Source organism: Leucopleurus acutus (assembly GCF_964270905.1).
Source record: "Leucopleurus acutus genome assembly, chromosome: 12".
Classification (NCBI taxonomy): domain Eukaryota; kingdom Metazoa; phylum Chordata; class Mammalia; order Artiodactyla; family Delphinidae; genus Leucopleurus; species Leucopleurus acutus.
Genome location: NC_139154.1, coordinates 46,797,900 through 46,815,533, shown reverse-complemented (window position 1 = coordinate 46,815,533; position 17,634 = coordinate 46,797,900).

Below are 17,634 nucleotides of genomic sequence, written 5' to 3'. Positions count from 1 at the left end.
GGTCCGGGGCCACCCAGGAAGGTGATGGAGGAGCTCTTGGGGGATATGCTGGTCCTTCCAGGCTCCCTTGTGTTAATATGCACCCAGGGAACTGGCCCCGCTGTTTAGGATCATCCTGAATGTTAGGACAGGGTGTTTAAGGACGCTCCTCCATGAGAACAGACCAATCACTCCACACCTCGCTTTATAACCTGGTCGGAGGTGAACCCTTGAGCACTCACCCCACCCTCCCTGCCTAAGCCGTGTCCCAGAGCATATGCTCATTAACTGCCAAGGATGCTTCTGTCTGCTCACCAGGCTCTTCCACCCGTGAGACAGCGGGTCCCCTCCACACACGATATCGACCTTCGGAGAGGAAGGTCTGCCTGAAGCCGTGTCCTCCGGTGATTACAGCGGGGATCCCCTCCTCTCTGCCGCTTTTAAGAATCTTGCAAGATTAGAGGGGTAAATAGGTACTTGTTGCATTAAAATAGAGTTCCTAATTTGCCATCCACACTTAGTCATGTGTGTAAAGTGTTGTCTCTGCCCTCAAGAGGCTACAGCCCAAAGTAGGAGGGTGTATATGGAGAAAAGGCAAAGTGATGCTTGTTAATTACCAAACACAGGGTACAGAAAAGTGCTAAAGGAATCAGAGAAGGAGGAAGAGTTTCACCATAGGTAAATAAAATGATACCCAAATATGAAATAACAGAAGCAACATACCTGTCTCCTATTACACGAACTCATTCCTTCACTGGCTCATACACAGCCTGTCCAAGGCTGCTTTTCGATGGAGTTCCAGCGAGTTCTTTTACTGTTTCCTACGCTTGTAAGATCTTCAGTGTGCCTGGTCTGCCCCGTTAGCGTCTTTGTTTTTAAAAAACACATACTAAACACTATTTTTGAAGCAAAACCTTCCTCCTGGGATACAACTTTCCTTCACTGGCCCCTGCTTTTGAAGTCGCGCATACCCTGCTCCGAGCCAGCGCGCCTCCTCTGAGGTCTCTTTCAGGCTGGAGGCCTGTTGGGTATCAGTGTGCTTCGCCTGTTTTCAATTAAACCCCTCAAGCTGAAGCGGAGTAAATGGCTTTAGCAAGTTGATTTTCCAAAGGGTCAATCTTATTTTTGAACCAACGTGTCAAAACAAAACCAACTCAACCTACAACACATGCAAAGCAAATAAATACATCTGTTTGCCGATTTACCTTAAAAATCACTAGGGCAAAGGGAGATGCAGAGGGCACGCAGGGCTTCCGGGGAGGGGAGGGGGATCTCTTTCAGTTTCCCCCGCCGTGGTGGGGGAGTCAAAGAAATGGCAGCACAAACCGGTGTCCTGGCCTCAGGGTGCTCAAGACTGGACTCAGGCCTGGAGGGTTCCTGCCTCTTCCCCTGCTCGGGCCCAGGATCGGGCCGGGCTGACGAGAAAGCACCCACTTGGCCTGCGGTCACCTGCCCCCTCATCCTTGCCCACTATAGACGCTGGGCCAGGAGGGGTCTCTGGCCCCCGTGGACATGGGCATCAGAGGCTGGGAAGGGGGACGCTCCCTCCTCAGCCCCACATCTGAGGGGCTGACACCTCTTGGGCCGGGGGTTCGCGGGTGACCCACACTGCCACTGCCGCTTGCGCCTGCCCCGATCTCACCTGCCCGCTTGGCCCTCTGGGGAAGGAGCGCTCTGAGGAGCACAACCCCAGTGGCTGAGGCCTTATCATCTGGACTAAAGAGGCAGACGCTCTGCTTGCTGTTTGGGGACCAAATTGGAGGGTATAACAGAGGGTGGCTTAAAGTCATTTTCTTTGGCCCAGAAGGTATTTTTAAAACAATTTAGTGGGTTGCAAATGGTGAAATATCAGAAGTTTCGTAGAAAGATCCAGATTTACAGCTTCTCTGGAAAAGCTAGAATATCTGGCTGTACTGATCCCACGATACCCCCATGGCAACAGGCCTGCTGAAGACCCTCTGAAGGCTCTCAGACCCTCCTCTCTCATCGCCAGGCCTGTGTGTCCTGGGGCGCTGCTCTGGGGGCCGCCGAGGGCACGGAACTGTCGGGCTCTATCTTGCTCGAAGGGGGGGTGTCCCTGCATCCTCCGAAGCCCCAGCCAGAGAACTCCCACCCCAGCCCCCCACCATTCCCAAGCAGCAGCCCACAGGGAGCCTCTCTCTGACTCTGAGGGTGTATATGGGAAAAAAGGCAACAATGCAACGCGATGCTCGTGAACTACCAAACACAGAGTACAGGAAAGGGCTCAGGAATCGGAGAAGGAAGAAGAGTTCAACCATAGGTAAATAAAATGATACCCCAAAATTAACAGAAACAACATACTGTCTCTTCTTACATGAACTCACTCCTTCACTGGCTCTCATACAGAATGTCCAAGGCTGCTTTGAGATGGAGTTCCAGTGAGTTCTCTTACTGTTTCCTATGCTTGTAAAGTGCTGAATATGCCTGGTCTGCTCCGTTCACATCTTTGTTGTTAGAAAACACATACGAAAAGCTATTTTTGAAGCAAAACCTAAAATCATTTGTACTTTGCTGCTCCTTTCTAGAGTGTGACCTCAGACAGGTCATGCCTTTTTCTCTGCATCTACAAAATGAGAAGATAATTCTAACTTGCATGTTGTTTATAAAGATTATATTGAAACATGTGAGACACCTGGAACGGTGCTCGGCATGTAGCAAACGGTCAACAGCTGTTCCTCTCCTTCCTTCCTCTGACACCGCAGGTGCTGCCCTTTCAGGCCCCTCAGCCTCTGGGAGGGGCTCCTGAACCCCCTAGGCCAGGCCCTCCTGGACTCACAGGTGAGAGGCTGCGGTGATGGAGATGTAGGAGCCTGGTGCTGCCAGGGCCTAAGCCCCACACCCAATGCCAGGTGGCTCAGAGTCACCCCAGGGAGTCTCCCCGGGGCTGGCGAGAGCTGCTCAGGCCTGGGGCACTGATTCATCTCCCCTGCACAGACACGTGAAACGCCACCTTCAGAGGTCAGAGGATAGGTCCGGAGCGCCAAGCCAAACCGCTAAACCCCACTGCAGCCTTCACATCACAGAAAAAAAACTTCTGGGGGTGGGAGCTGACTCAGGAGTGCCAGGTAAGGACCAAGACAGGCTGGGGAGGGCCACCTTACAGACCTCACCCCCACCTTCAAGTACACCCCTCCCCGGGAGCTAACTGCCCCTCAGCAGGTAAGGCAGTTTTTTCAAGACTCTGAAACACCAAGGTTTAGCCCAGCCTTTTCTCCCAGGGCAAAGAGGCTTGTTCGCCCTGGATGAAAGAGAGCCCTCTCTGAAGAACTTAGCCTTCACCGGCGATGCCGGGCTCTGCACCGCCACATTGAGACTAAAAGGGAGGGTTCTCTACAGACCAAGAAGAATCTGCTTCATTCATTCACTCACCAAATATTTGTTGAGCAACTACTATGGGCCACACATATTCCAGGCCCTGGTGATATAGTAAAGAAGGAGACAGGGTGCCCACTCTCAGGAAGTTTACATTTTAGTGCAGGAGACAGACAACAGTTGTTTGAGGGTGGGTGGCAGATGCTCAGCGGGGAGAAGCATGGTGAGAGTTGAGAGAGTGAGTCATGGGGAGAGGTCATGCATGAGCTCTTCAGGGTGTAGGTCCCTGCCCCTACTTTTTAGGTGAACAAAGAGAAAACACACACTGACATTTGGCAGGAAATTCCCCCGGTAGGTCTCCAGTTGAGAACAGACTCTCTTGTCCTCGCTGTTTATGACTCTCTGGATCATGTCCCACCGTTGCCAGCCACCTGGGCCAGACTCTCCCAGCAACTAGTCCAGCCTCAGACTTACCTTCCTGCCTCGTTTTCCCTCCTTCTTCTCTCTGCAGTCCACCCCTGGGTCCTGGACTCCAGGCCTTTGTTGCACACCCCAGTGGTTTTTTGTTTGTGTATTTGTTTTGCCGGTCCTTCTTTGACCACCTTCTCCTGTGACAAAGTTTACAGTCCCCCCATCATAGCCAGTCCCAGAGGATGACTTTCTATCTGCAGCCAAAAAAAAAAAAAAAAGAATATTCTGGAAGTTACACACTTTCCAGAGCTTTCCTCCACCCTGACTATACAGGAGGCCAGGGAGCCCATCTTGGCTGCCCCAAGGTATCCCCCAAACCACCTCCAAACTCCTTCTAATCCTCTCTGACTTCCCCACCTTCACAAGGGAGTCTTCTGAAATGAGATCAATTTAACTTCAGTCTGTGCTCTTTGGCAGAGTGGCCCTGCAGCCACTGCACTCAGTGCTATACTTCCTCAGAACTCCCGCTCCTCTCCCGAGCAGCAGCCACTTCTCATTTATTGCCACAAGGGAGTTCTAAAATTTGACATGTGTGTGTAATTGCTGATTTGTGTCTGTGAGCTACTTGAGGGCAGGGCCCAGGTCTGTTTTGTTCATCAGTGACTGCAAAACCCTGCTCAACGCCTGGCAGAAAGTGGACGCTTAACAAACAGTTGTCAGATGTGCGAATATAGTACACCCACAAGTACAATTATATTGGTAATACACATACAACGTCAAAGACTAAGGAAACATGAAAAAAGAAGTGGTTTTGGCTGAGTGGCAGACCCTAAACCTTAGCTTCCTTATAACGATATATTTATGATAAGTAGGTCCAACCAAGAATTTTTCCTGCTGTGTAAATTTATGAGGTGTCTTATAAAGGTATGAGAAATAGAAACTCAGTTAATTGTAAAGAAAAAATAACATGACACCCATTCACACACCCTCAGTTAACTGTAAAAACAAATTACACACACGCACGCACACACACACACTTCCTGCCGCGTAGCTCAGGCGCTTTGACAGGGTGCTCTGGGTGCTGTCCCTAAGACCTGCCTCTGTACACGGAAAGAAAGCAAGACCAAGTCCAACCAATCAGAAGTCAGCACCTCCAAGGCCCCGCCCCCTCCACATGGGTGACAGACAGCAGGCTCCGCCCCAGCCCAGCGCCACCTGGAGGTCTAGGCGGACAAACGCGGCGCCTAGCGAGAGGCTTCTCTGGCAGCCCGAGCGCGCTGAGCTGGCCCGGGGCTTCGTGGTCCGCAGACTTGCGGCCTCCGCCCGGCACCACTCAGGCCGTTTAGGGGGCTACTGTGGGGTCACTGTAGGCGGAGCCGCTGAGGCGCTGTCGACAGCTGTTAACCTGTTCAGTCAAGTGACTTTTCCCACAACTTTCCGCTACTTCCTGTTGTAAATTATCCCTGCTTGACCTGAAGAATGGGTGTGATGAGGAAAAGCGGCTCAGAAAAGTGAAACAATAGTGCTTGCAAATGCTTCAATAGTATCTCTTTTGGACCCAATCTGCGTGCACCCGGAGAGCGGGTGGCGCCCTCTCCCTGGTCGCCAGTCAGCAGGGTGGGGACGCAGGGGCTGCCCTCCAGCTGGTGGCCTAGACGTCCCGGCAGGAGCCCAGGCTGCGGCCTTGCACTTAGATCTCAAGGCCGGGCCGCCAACGTGTCTTCAGCTGGCCCCGCCCTGAATGGGCCTGACTGGGTGGCCGTCAGCCCTGCTCTCCCTCACCTGCTCAGGGCACAGAACTAAAATCGCCGTTATTCATTTCATGCTCCTTGTTCCTAATTTGAAAGGAGGTCTGAGGTCACAGTCAAGTAGCCTGTGCTGAGGGTAAACTGGGGCAGACACTGTTGGCGCCCCTGAGAAATATCCTTTCCCTCTCTCGTGCAGCCTGACACCTAATGGCCTCTATTTCCCCTCATTGTTCCGATTACCTGTTAGTTCCCTTGTCCCCAGAGACATGCAAACCCCAGTGCTGGTCACAAAAATTGGCTCCCATGGCCCAGGTTCTCCCCCACCCCCAGCCTCTTTTTCCCTCTCCACTGCTCTCCTGCCCTGTTCATGTACCCCAATATCCCCAGGGCTATGAGTCATGTTCAGCTCCTGGGAATTCATTAATTGTAGAATAAAAGGCTTGGTCTCCAGTAAAGAGATTTCAAGACGTCGGGGGCAGGTGGGTTTTCTAAATACGCTTTGGATGCCGGGAACCTGGGGGGAGGGTACTGCAAGAGGAGGGGGAGGGTTAGAGCGGCGGGGACAGAGCTGTGGGCCCGAAGGCCCATACTCAGCAGGTGTGGAGCCTGGGTCCGCTGTTGCGGCCATCCTCATGTGCTCGGAGGAGCCCTGCCTCACCCCGGGAAACTCCATATGGGTACAGAGTGGGGCTGGGCGTTCAGGTCTGGTCCTGCTTGGTCACTGAGATGCCTCTCTGGGCCTCAGTGGCTTCCTCCTTAAAACTGGCATAACAGTCACTGGCCTGAGTGCCTCTGGGATTGTAATTAGGATCTAATGAGAGCTTGATCTGAAAGCCCATCTCAAAGATTATGTCCTATTGAGGGTATTTTCCTCATTCCTCTGTCCCCTTAGGTGACAAGGAATAGAGAGAAGGGGTGAGACAACTGATAAAAGTACTGTTAGCTGCTTTTTTAGAGTGCAAGGGGTTCTGCTCCTACCAGATCCTTGGGGGTCATTTCTAACATCCCTGGCCCTGATCCTGTGTTGGGCTAGAAAAGGAATTCAAGTCGGAAAGGGAGTCAGTCCTGGGGAGTGGAAAGAGCTATGGAGTTGGGTCCTGTCCCCCCATGCCCCGAAGATGCTGCTGTGCCTCGATGGTGAGTGACAGTTGGTGGGATGGAGATGGTGAGCCAGGTGCCTGCTTGTGTGGCTCTGCTCTGGGCGGGGCGCGGGGTGGGATGAGGAAGCAGACCCATGCAAACAACCCAGCTCGGACCTTCTGGGAGCTGGTGGGCGCTCCATCTGCAGCAAGAGGGGTGGGGCTCCTGAGTCTGTCCATGTCTCCCTGAAGTGCTGGGGGCAGCTGGGATTTGGGCATCACCACCTGCCTCGCTCCATTCTGTCGTCTGCCCCTCACACTCTTCTAATACTGTCTTGTCAGGGGCACCCTGGGGGAGGCTCCGGTTGTCTTTGCTCCCTGTGGTACACTGCAGCTCAACTGGCTTCCTGGTATGCAGACCCTTACATAATCCTCTCCTCTTGAGTGTGGGCTGGTCCTAGTGACTTGCTGTTCATGAACAGAATAGGGCGAAAGCGTCTAAGACTCGGTTATAAAAGTCTGTGTCGGCAGCTTCCCTGGTGGCGCAGTGGTTGAGAATCTGCCTGCCAATGCAGGGGACACGGGTTCGAGCCCTGGTCTGGGAAGATCCCACATGTCGCGGAGCAACTAGGCCCGTGAGCCACAACTACTGAGCCTGCGCGTCTGGAGCCTGTGCTCCGCAGCAAGAGAGGCCGCGACAGTGAGAGGCCCGCGCACCGCGATGAAGAGTGGCCCCCACTTGCCACAACTAGAGAAAGCCCTCGCACAGAAACGAAGACCCAACACAGCAAAAATAAATTAATTAATTAATAAACTCCTACCTCCAACGTCTAAAAAAAAAAAAAAGAGTTCTCAGGCAACAAATGGCAGGCGAAAGGAGTGCTAAATTTGCTAGCCCCCTCCTTTCCTCTCACCCCACCCCCAGGCAAAAAAAGAACAATTTTGAAAAAAAAAAAAAAAAAGACTCCACGCTTCCACTGCAGGGGGCACGGGTTGAATCCCTGGTCGGGGAACTAAGATCCCACGTGCCACGTGGTGTAGCCCAAAAATAATAATAATAAAAAATTTTTAAGTAAAATAAAAGTCTGTGTCCTCCATCTTACCCGCACACTCCCGCTCTCTCCTGTTCGCTCTAGCGAAGCCAGCTGCCATCATGTTAGCTGCCCGGTGGGAGGCCCACAAGGCAAAGAACTGGGGGCAGCCTCTAGCCAACAGCCAGCATTGAATTGAAGCCCTCAGACCAACAACACGTTAGAAACTGAATCAAGTCAGCGACCATGTGAGTAAGCTTGGAAATGGACCGTTCACCGTCAAACCTTGGGATGACTGCAGTCAGACACCCCGAGCCTGAGGACCCCACCAAGCCACCCACAGATTCCTGACACACAGAAACTGTGTGATAATAGATGTTGTTATTTAAGCCACTAAGATTTGGGTTAATTTGTTATGCAGCATAGATAAAAAATACTCATTTGGCAGGAAATGTGTATTTCCTCCTTTCTCCTCAACGCTGTTGCCTCATCAGTGCTAAGTCTCTTTGGCCTTGGCCTTCATTCGCTCCTCTGGTTCCCACCCTCCACTCCCTGCCCCTGCCTTTCGGAGGCTCCTCTCTCTTTGCCGTCATCTCTCCCACCGCCTAATTGGGGTTTCCCCCAGCATCTCTGTCTCATACTCCTTGGAGAGCCCCTTGCTTATGGCTTCAGTAATGAGTAAGCACTGTGTCTATGGAGATATTCTTCCAGTCGTTTCCCCCATTCCACCCGCCCATCTGCGTTCAGTTCCATTTCCCCTCTGGCCTGTGAATATATATTTTATCTGGATGTTACTATAACAACCCAAATCAGCTAATATGTCCTTCCTCGTCATCTCTGTTTTCAGTCAGCAGTAGATGTTTGTTCCCTTCAGAAGGCGGCTCAGAGCCTCCCCGGATCCCCCGCCAGAGCTGAGCACAAATGTCTCTTCTGAGCTGCCTCCCTCCAATTGAGACTCATCTTCTTTACACACGACTTTCAAGACATCAGATTATCACTCCCTCTTGAGTCTCCATGCTTCCTGGTGAGCCTGCCTGGTGTTTCCCACCAGTAGCCTTACGTGGCTCATGCAAATGGACCAGGGCTCACACCACATGCCAGTTCTCACATATCTGGCCTGTGTACCCTGGTACAAGTTGGTTCACTTCCCTGGCCCCGGTTTTCTATCTTGTAGCTAAAAACTAGAAATTCCCCAGATGTTCTTCAACAGGTGGTACATCTGTGCCATGGACTACTACTCAGCAATAAAAATGAAAGCACTATTGACACACACAACAACCGGGATGAACCTCCAGAGAATTATGTTGAATGAAAAAAGCCAATCTCCAAAGGTTATATACTGCATGACTCCATGTATATGACACTGTTGACATGTGAAAACTACAGAAACAGAGAACAGATGAGTAGATGCCCAGATGAGCAGGGGGAGGTGCGGGGAGGTAGGGGAGAAGCGGGTATGACTGTAAAAGGGCAACGTGCAGAATCCTGGGCTGATGGAAATGCTCTCAAACTTGGACACGTCAGTGTCAATAACCTGGTTGTGATATTACACTTAGGTTTTGAGAGATGCTATCATTGGGGAAAACTGGTATAAGGTATAGGGGATTTCTCTGTAGTAGTTCTTACAATTGCATGTGAATCCAAATTGATCTCGAAAGAAAAAGTTTAATTAAGAAAAGACACCCCCTTTATTGACTTGCATGGAACTCAACTTATAACCTAGAAGTTACATTACCTAGAAGGTACGTTCATTCCTAGAAGGTATGAATGAAAAAAAAAATCACTGCTTTTTTTGAATAATTTGACCAGCTATAATTCTTTTTAAAATTCTTTTTTCTCCATTTTTTATTGAAATATAGTTGATGTACAATATTATAAAAGTTACAGGTATGCAATGTAGTGATTCACAATTTTTAAAGGTTATACTCCATTCGTAGTTACTATAAAATATTGGCTATGTTCCCTGTGTTGTATAATATATCCTTGTAGCTTAAAAAAAAAAAATCACTGCTTTTAACCCCCTAAAATGTTTGTGTTTGAAAAGTAGTAACAGAACCACAGGCTTCTAATCTTTTACCTTGACCTTGAGTGGCACTTTTCACAGAAAGCTAGGTGGACTGTGGCACTGCCCACCGTGCTCGCCTGAGACCATAAGACCCGGCTCACTACACCTACTTTCCTCCCCCTTCTGGCGCTCCTTTCCTCTTCCATCTGGAGGAGCAGTGAAAATCGGGAAGAACTTAGGGAAGTTCCTCAAGGCAGAGTACCTGAGTCTGAGGGTTTGGGCTGAGGCAGAAGGAGAGAGATGAGGGGAAGTCACCACAGGCAGATCAAGTTCTCGCCCTCACTGTGCCTTCCCTCTAAGCCCAGGATGCCCTCACTGACCGTAACCCAACCATCCTCTAGCCCCAGCTCAGCTTCCATTTCCTCAGGGGCACCTTTGCTTCAGCCCACACCCCTTCTTGTTTGAGCTTCGCAATTTAGCTCGTGATTAAGTGGCTAACGTCAGTCTGGATTGTGTCACATGTAAACTCCTCACAAGCAGAGACCAGCCCACCGGGATCCTCGGTGCAACGCTAGGCACTGAATACACAGTACAAAAATAACGGTTGGCTCGTAACACAGTCAAAGGCATAACCTCCTCAATTCATGAAGAGGTCATCAAAATCAAGAAGAAAGACCCACAACCTGATAGAAAAGTGGTCAAAAGATAAACTGAGAGTGCTCAGTGTATAAATGCAAATGGCCCTTGAACACATGAAAAGACGTTCAACCTCCTCACCGTCAGAGAAATGCAAAACAAAACGTGTATGGAGAGATCACTGCTCACCCAACAGGTGGGCCAAAGTCCAAGAGTTTGACTACATACTCAGTTGGCAGCATTCTCTTTCATATGTATTCCTGGTGAGAAGGCAAAATGCTACCGCCCCTGGGGGTAATTTTTAAAACGTTTTATTTTATTTTATTTATTTATTTATTTTTTTGCAGTACGCGGGCCTCTCACTGCTGTGGCCTCACGGGCCCAGCCGCTCCGTGGCATGTGGGATCCTCCCGGACCGGGACACGAACCCGTGTCCCCTGCATCGGCAGGCGGACTCTCACCACTGCGCCACCAGGGAAGCCCCCTAAAACTTTTTATTTTAAAACAATCTCAAACTTACAGAAAAGATGCAAATATGGTAAAAGAATTTACTTTTTTTTCTAAACCATTTGTGAATGTGTCAACATGGTGCCCAGTCTCCCCCCAAAACTTTAGTATAGGATATATTTCTTTTTATCCTAGACTAGAAATATATTCTTATAGATAAGGACACTCTCATAACTAGAGTGCAAACATCAAAATCAGGAAAGTAGCACTGATCCATTACTACCATCTAATACTCAGACCCAATTTACATTTCTCCAATTGTTCTAATAATGTCCTTTATACCAAAAATATCCAATCCAGAATCGCACACTTACTTGTGATGTCTCTTTAGTTTCTTTTTTTTTAATTAATTTATTTTATTTATTTTATTTTTGGCTGCGTTGGGTCTTTGTTGCTGTACGCGGGCTTTCTCTAGTTGCGGTGAGCGGGGGCTACTCTTCGTTGCTGTGCGTGGGCTTCTCATTGCGGTGGCTTCTCTTGTGGAGCACAGGCTCTAGGCACGCGGGTTTCAGTAGTTGTGCCTCGCGGACTCTAGAGCGCAGGCTCAGTAGTTGTGGTGCACGGGCTTAGTTGCTCTGCGGCATGTGGGATCTTCCCGGACCAGGGCTCGAACCCGTGTCCCCTGTGTTGACAGGCGGATTCTTAACTACTGTGCCACCAGGGAAGCCCCCTCTCTTTAGTTTCTTTCCTTCGATCTGGAACACTTCCTCAGTCTTTCCCTGGCTTTCATGATCTGGACGCTCCTGAAAAATACAAGTCAGTTATTTTGTAGAATATCCCTCATTTGGGGTTTGCAATGGTGTGATGTTTGTGTCCTCTCAAAATTCACATGTTGAAACCTATCCCCCAAGGTGATGGTATTAGGAGGTGAAGCCTTTGGGAGAGGATTAGGTCATTAGGGCAGAGCCCTCATGATTGGGATTCGTGCCCTTATAAAAGAGACCCCAGGGAGCTAGCTTGTCCCTTCCCCTGTGTGAGGACACAGAGAAAAGACGGCTGTCTATGAACCAGGAAGCATCACCAATCATCTAATCTGCTGGCATCTTCATCTTGAACTTCCCCCAGAACTGTGAGATAAGTGTTTGTTGTTTGTAAATCACCCAGTCAATGGTACTTTTTAACGGCAGCTCAAAGGGACTAGGACAGGGTTTGTCTGATGTCTCCTTGAGATTAGATTCAGGTGATGCATCTTTGGCCGGAATACGTATCACAGAAATGATGCCGTGTTGTTCTCACTGCATCCTGTGAGGTGGTGTATCATTTCAATTTGCTCCATTACTGATGAGGTTAGCTTTGATCACTTGATTAAAGGGCTTTTCCATTGTGAAGTTATTCTTTTTTCCCTTTGCAATTAAAAAGTATTTTGCTGGGAAGTACTTTAAGACTATGTAAATATCCCATTCCTCATCAAACTTGCAATTTATTCCTTTATTTATTTCTAGCACTGTGGACTCAGGGATTCTCATTTTACGCAGTGGGTTTATAATCTGTTGGTATCATTATTTTGGTGCTCAGATTTTCCCATATTTTGCCAGTGGGAGCACTTTTTTGTATCCCATCATTCTTTGAGCACTTCCTTGATTTTTAAGTGTGACATGTTCTGGGTTCATCTTGTTCCTTGCTTGACTGAACTCTAGAATCTGCCATTTCTCCAAGAAGGTCCAGTTCCTTTTAGTAGGGAATGGTATTTAGAAACCAAGATCTGGGCATGAGGTATACTCATCACTATTGAGGTTTAATTGCTTGTACGTGTTCTCAGTGGAGAGAAAAAGAGGAATATATGTATGCATATATTGGGTTGGCCAAAAAGTCCTTTCGGTTTTCTCCATAAGATGGCTCTAGTAGCACTTAGTTGTCTTTAACTTCATTTGAAACAATTTTGTTAGATTGTATTGTGACAGCTGTCATATCAGCGTGCATTAAAAAAACTTATCAAACTTAGTGAATTTTTGTGTAGCCATTTTAATATTGAAGATGGAAGGAAAAAGCAACATTTTTGGCATATTATGCTTTATTATTTCAAGAAAGGTCAAAACGCAACTGAAACGCAAAAAAAGATTTGTGCAAGTGTACGGAGAAGGTGCTGTGATCGATCGAACGTGTCAAAAGTGGTTTGCGAAGTTTCGTGCTGGAGATTTCCAGCTGCACGATGCTCCATGGTCGGGTAGACCAGCTGAAGTTGATGGCGATCAAATCGAGGCATTAATTGAGAACAATCAACATTATACCACGCGGGAGACAGCCGACACACTCAAAATATCGAGATCAAGCATTGAAAATCATTTGCACCAGCTCGGCTACGTGAATCGCTTTGATGTTTGGGTTCCAAGTAAGTTAAGCGAGAAAAACCTTCTTGACCTTATTTCCGCATGCGATTCTCTACTTAAACGTAAGGAAAGCATTCCTTTCTTAAAACAAATTGTGACGGGCAATGAAAAGTGGATACTGTACAATAATGTGGAATGGAAGAGATAGTGGGGCAAGCGAAATGAACCACCACCAACCACACCAAAGGCCGGTCTTCATCCAAAGAAGGTGATGTTGTACATATGGTGGGATTGGAAGGGAGTCCTCTGTTATGAGCTCCTTCCAGAAAACGAAACGATTAATTCTAACAAGTACTGCTCCCAATTAGACCAACTGAAAGCAGCACTCGATGAAAAGTTTCCAGAATTAGTCAACAGAAAACGTATAACCTTCATCAGGATAACGCAAGACCACTTGTTTCTTTGATGACCAGGCAAAAACTATTACAGCTTGGCTGGGAAATTTTGACTCATCCGTTGTATTCACATCGCACCCTTGGATTTCCATTTATTTTTGGTCTTTACAAAATTCTCTTAATGGAAAAAATATACACAAATATATTTTACGTCTATATTTATTTCCAGACCAATCAATATACAGGGTGAGCCTCAGGCTAGAGTGAGAGGCAGAGGCTCAGCTGTCGCCGGGAGGAAGGGGCTGAATCAGCATCTAGAAATAGGGGAGGGAAGTTTATGGCAGTTGCTGTGGGAAATCCAATAAGAGGGTAAAAGGAATTGAATAAAAGGACTGTGTCCCGGCACAGACAAAACCATACAGAATGTATTTATGTCTCTATGATTTTCTCTGTGAATGAGGATAATGACATTTTATGGGTTACAGAGCACTTTTATTTCCACTCTTTGCCGTAACGCTCACAACTTCTGTGGTGGGCATGAAGAGGTGTCCACTCAGCAGCTTTGGGTCTTTAGGGAGCTAGTTACTAGTCCATGGAGCTCCTAGGGAATGAGGTGACTGGCGGCCGGCTGAGGTTTTAAGGAAGGGATACTGCAGTCCTCAGACCTAGTGCTTGCCCAGCCTCTGAAGGAATCCCCAGGAAGTCATGGCCATGTCAATAAGGAGCTGGCCTTCCCCAAAGAGGACCTCTTCCCTGCAGGCCCTCAGGTACAGCTGTGGAGAACAAGGAGCCAGGAAGGTTCTCCCAGGGTACCAGGCCAGGACCCAGCTCCATTGTGGAGAAGTGAGTGAGTCCTGGCTGCCCCACCAGCAGGGTGGACAGGCCACCCCTGTGTGCTCTTTCCCTTCTCCTCTCTTCCAACGTCAGTCTTCATTGTGGATAATCTATTTTATCTCCACCATCATAGACTTGGTGTTTTGGGGATGGTTACATTTATAACTTAGCCACTGTTGCAGATAATAAGAAGCCACATGTAGACCATTGAGAGGAACGCACATTACTCGGATCCTGTCTTCCTTTGGGAAGGAGAGTAAGTGTTTTAGTTGTACATGGTAAGGGTTCTTTATTTTAGAAGGAGCATGTTAAAAATATCTTTTTAGGGACTTCCCTGGTGGCACAGTAGTTAAGAATCCGCCTGTCAATGCAGGGGACACGGGTTCGAGCCCTGGTCTGGGAAGATCCCACATGCTGCGGAGCACCAATGCCCGTGCACCACAACTACTGAGCCCACGGGCATCAACTACTGAGGCCCGCACGCCCTAGAGCCCGTGCTCCGCAACCAGAGAAGCCACCGTGATGAGAAGCCCACACACCTCAACGAAGAGTAGCCCCCGCTCGCCGCAACTAGAGAAAGCCTGTGCACAGCAACGGAGACCCAATGCAGCCCCCGCCCCAAAATGTATATATATATATATATATATATCTTTTTATTGACGTGAAATTCAGGTAACATTAACCATTTGAAAATGTACAATTCAGTGGCGTTTAGTACATTCACAGTGTTGTGCAACCACCACCTCTATCAAGTAGCAAGACCATTTTTGAAAGCGCATGTGTGGGGAAAAGAGGATATACGTGGATGCTGGGTGGCCATTGGGTGGAGTGCAATGTGTTTGCCCAGCGCCCCTTGCTTTGGAGAACAACACTGCCCCTTCTCCATGGGGTGCTGGTTGGATCTGCCAATCCCAAAACCACCTCTTGCACCCACTTAAGGGGGTGGGCATGTGATCCACGCTATCCCACAGGCTGTAGAACCTGGTTCAGAGTGGGCTTGTGACTAGTCACAACAATTGAAGTAACCCTCAGGACTTTCTGGCCAGGGGTGGCACCGTGAGTGAGGGTGACAATGAAGCACAAAACAGGACAACTGCGTCTCAGATCTTGAGGCACAGGGGTTGGGGGGGGTGTTGTTAGAGGACATGGAACCTCATGTCCTAGAAGCATTAAGGAGGTTCCTGAAGGAAAGGAAATTATGTTCTTCCACTAGGGCTCTAAGTTGGGAGAGTGTGAACATGAGACAGCTGCCCACCATCTTGGAGTTTGTTTAAAGTAGGGAGAAGTACCACCATAGTGGGAAGCAGACAAGAGTGATGGAGAGAGAGCCGGCTCTGGAGCTGACACTCGAGTCCCTGGATTTACCTGTGCCTGAATCCCCAGCCCTGGTCTTCCCAGTTGTCTAAACTCTATACTACTCAATCCTTTTGTTTGTTTAAGGTGGTTTAGGCAGGATCCTGTCACTTGTTTGTTACTACAGATGACCGATGCTGCCCCTCACCCTTGACGATCTAGAGTCCACCAGGATACTGGCTGGGCCGCAGTGGGCCACACAGAAGTGATGGGGCTGTAGGAGCCCAAAGGCAGATCAATCTGAGCTGGACCCAGTGTGATTTGTCGTCAGAAGGGCCCAGTTGGGTTAGCCAGCATTAACGTGTCTCTTCCTGGGACAGCCTGGAGGGTCCTCCTCATGCCAAAAACGCCGAGGCCAGGCTCTAACTAGGCCTGTAGCCACACGGTTGCTTCCTACTGGACACGAGCAAACCCCCCAACATGGTCACCTTGGGCCTTTTGACACCAGCAACACAGACATCCAAGGTCACACATCATGGACTCCCAATGATTTCATCATAAATAGTTCTACTGAACAGAAACGTGCTTTTTTTGTTGTTGTTTTTGTGTTTTTGACTGCACCACATGGCTTGTGGGATCTTAGTTCCTGGACCAGGTATTGAACCCGGGTCACGGCAGTGAAAGCGCCGAGTCCTAACCACTGGACTGCCAAGGAATTCCCTCCTGAATAGAAACTTGCAGTTGCCCACTTGACCCTGAAAATTTCAGCTTGTTAAGAGTAACTGTAGGGAATTCCCTGGCGGTCCAGTGGTTAGGACTCTGTGCTCTCACTGCCAAGGGCCCGGGTTCAATCCCTGGTCAAGAAACTAAGATCCCACAAGCCGTATGGTATGGCCAAAAAAAGAGTAACTGTAATGTTTTAAGGTAACTATAATGATTTCAGAGTCAGATGAAACATGCTTTGAATCCTGGCTCTGCCACTTCCCAACAGTGTGGCTTGCACTGAGCCTCAGTCTCTTCATCTATAGAGTGAAGATAACACAAACTACCTCAGAGGGCTGCTAAGGAACAGGGCCAACCTGGTGCCCGGCGCACAGGAGACACTCAGTGAACTATCGCTGCTATTTGTGGGCAGTATTATACAAGCCCTTAAGGAACGAAGAGGTATCGCAACCATCTTTCTAAACATGGTCCTCCCGTTGTCCAAACTTTAGCATGTCTGTGGTTGCCCATCTTGATGCTGAAAGCAAAGTGGCACAGAACCTGCAATGCACATATTCATTCATCCAAAGCTTATTGAGAACCTACTATGTGCCAAGTGCTGGGCTACAGAGATGACAGAGGTGGTCTCTGTCCTCGTGGAAGGAACATCCCACGTCTCTGGAACTGGCCAGGTGGAGACCACGGATAGCACGGCCTATCACCAGAGGCATGGGGTGACCACTTGAGCGAGGGTGACAGGGAAAAAGGCCGGGACAACTGTGTCGAGAGCGGCCTCTGACCTTGGGGCACGGGGAGTGGGCAGACTGAAGGACCTGGAAGCATTAGAGGACTTCTGGAAGGAAATCTCTTGGATGAAAGGTCAGCTCTGTGTCCCAAAGAGTTAGGTAACTGTTCCTGTGACCCCTGGAGGGTTGAAGTTGGTGGCGGTGGAGGGAAAAGTACGACTGGTTTCAGCAGCGAGGGCCTGGGTGTCCATAAGTGGGACGGTTGGTGCCTGGGGAAGGGAGCACACCATGTCCTGGGGCAGGGAGCTCAGGGCACTGCCATGTAGCTGAAGCACTGGGTGGAATGGGGGTACACAGTGGCAGATGACTGGTGGAGGTACAGGCAGAAGAAAGGAGCCAGGCTGGGGAGTCAGGGGCCCCAGCACCAAGCCCTAGCGGTGGCAGTTGGGAGAGTGATGAGCAGAGGAGTGGCTGTGCTGATGAAAGTAGACAGAGATGCCCCGAGTCAGAAACCTGGAGCCCTGGGAACTCTATGGGAAATGAGAACAACCCTCGCCGCAAAGGGGTGAGTAAGCATGAGGGCGGAGTGTAGGTGTGTGCACAGAATCTTAGAGCTGGAAGGGATCTTCAATGTCATTTAGTTCCACCCCCGAGCCATGAAATCTTTC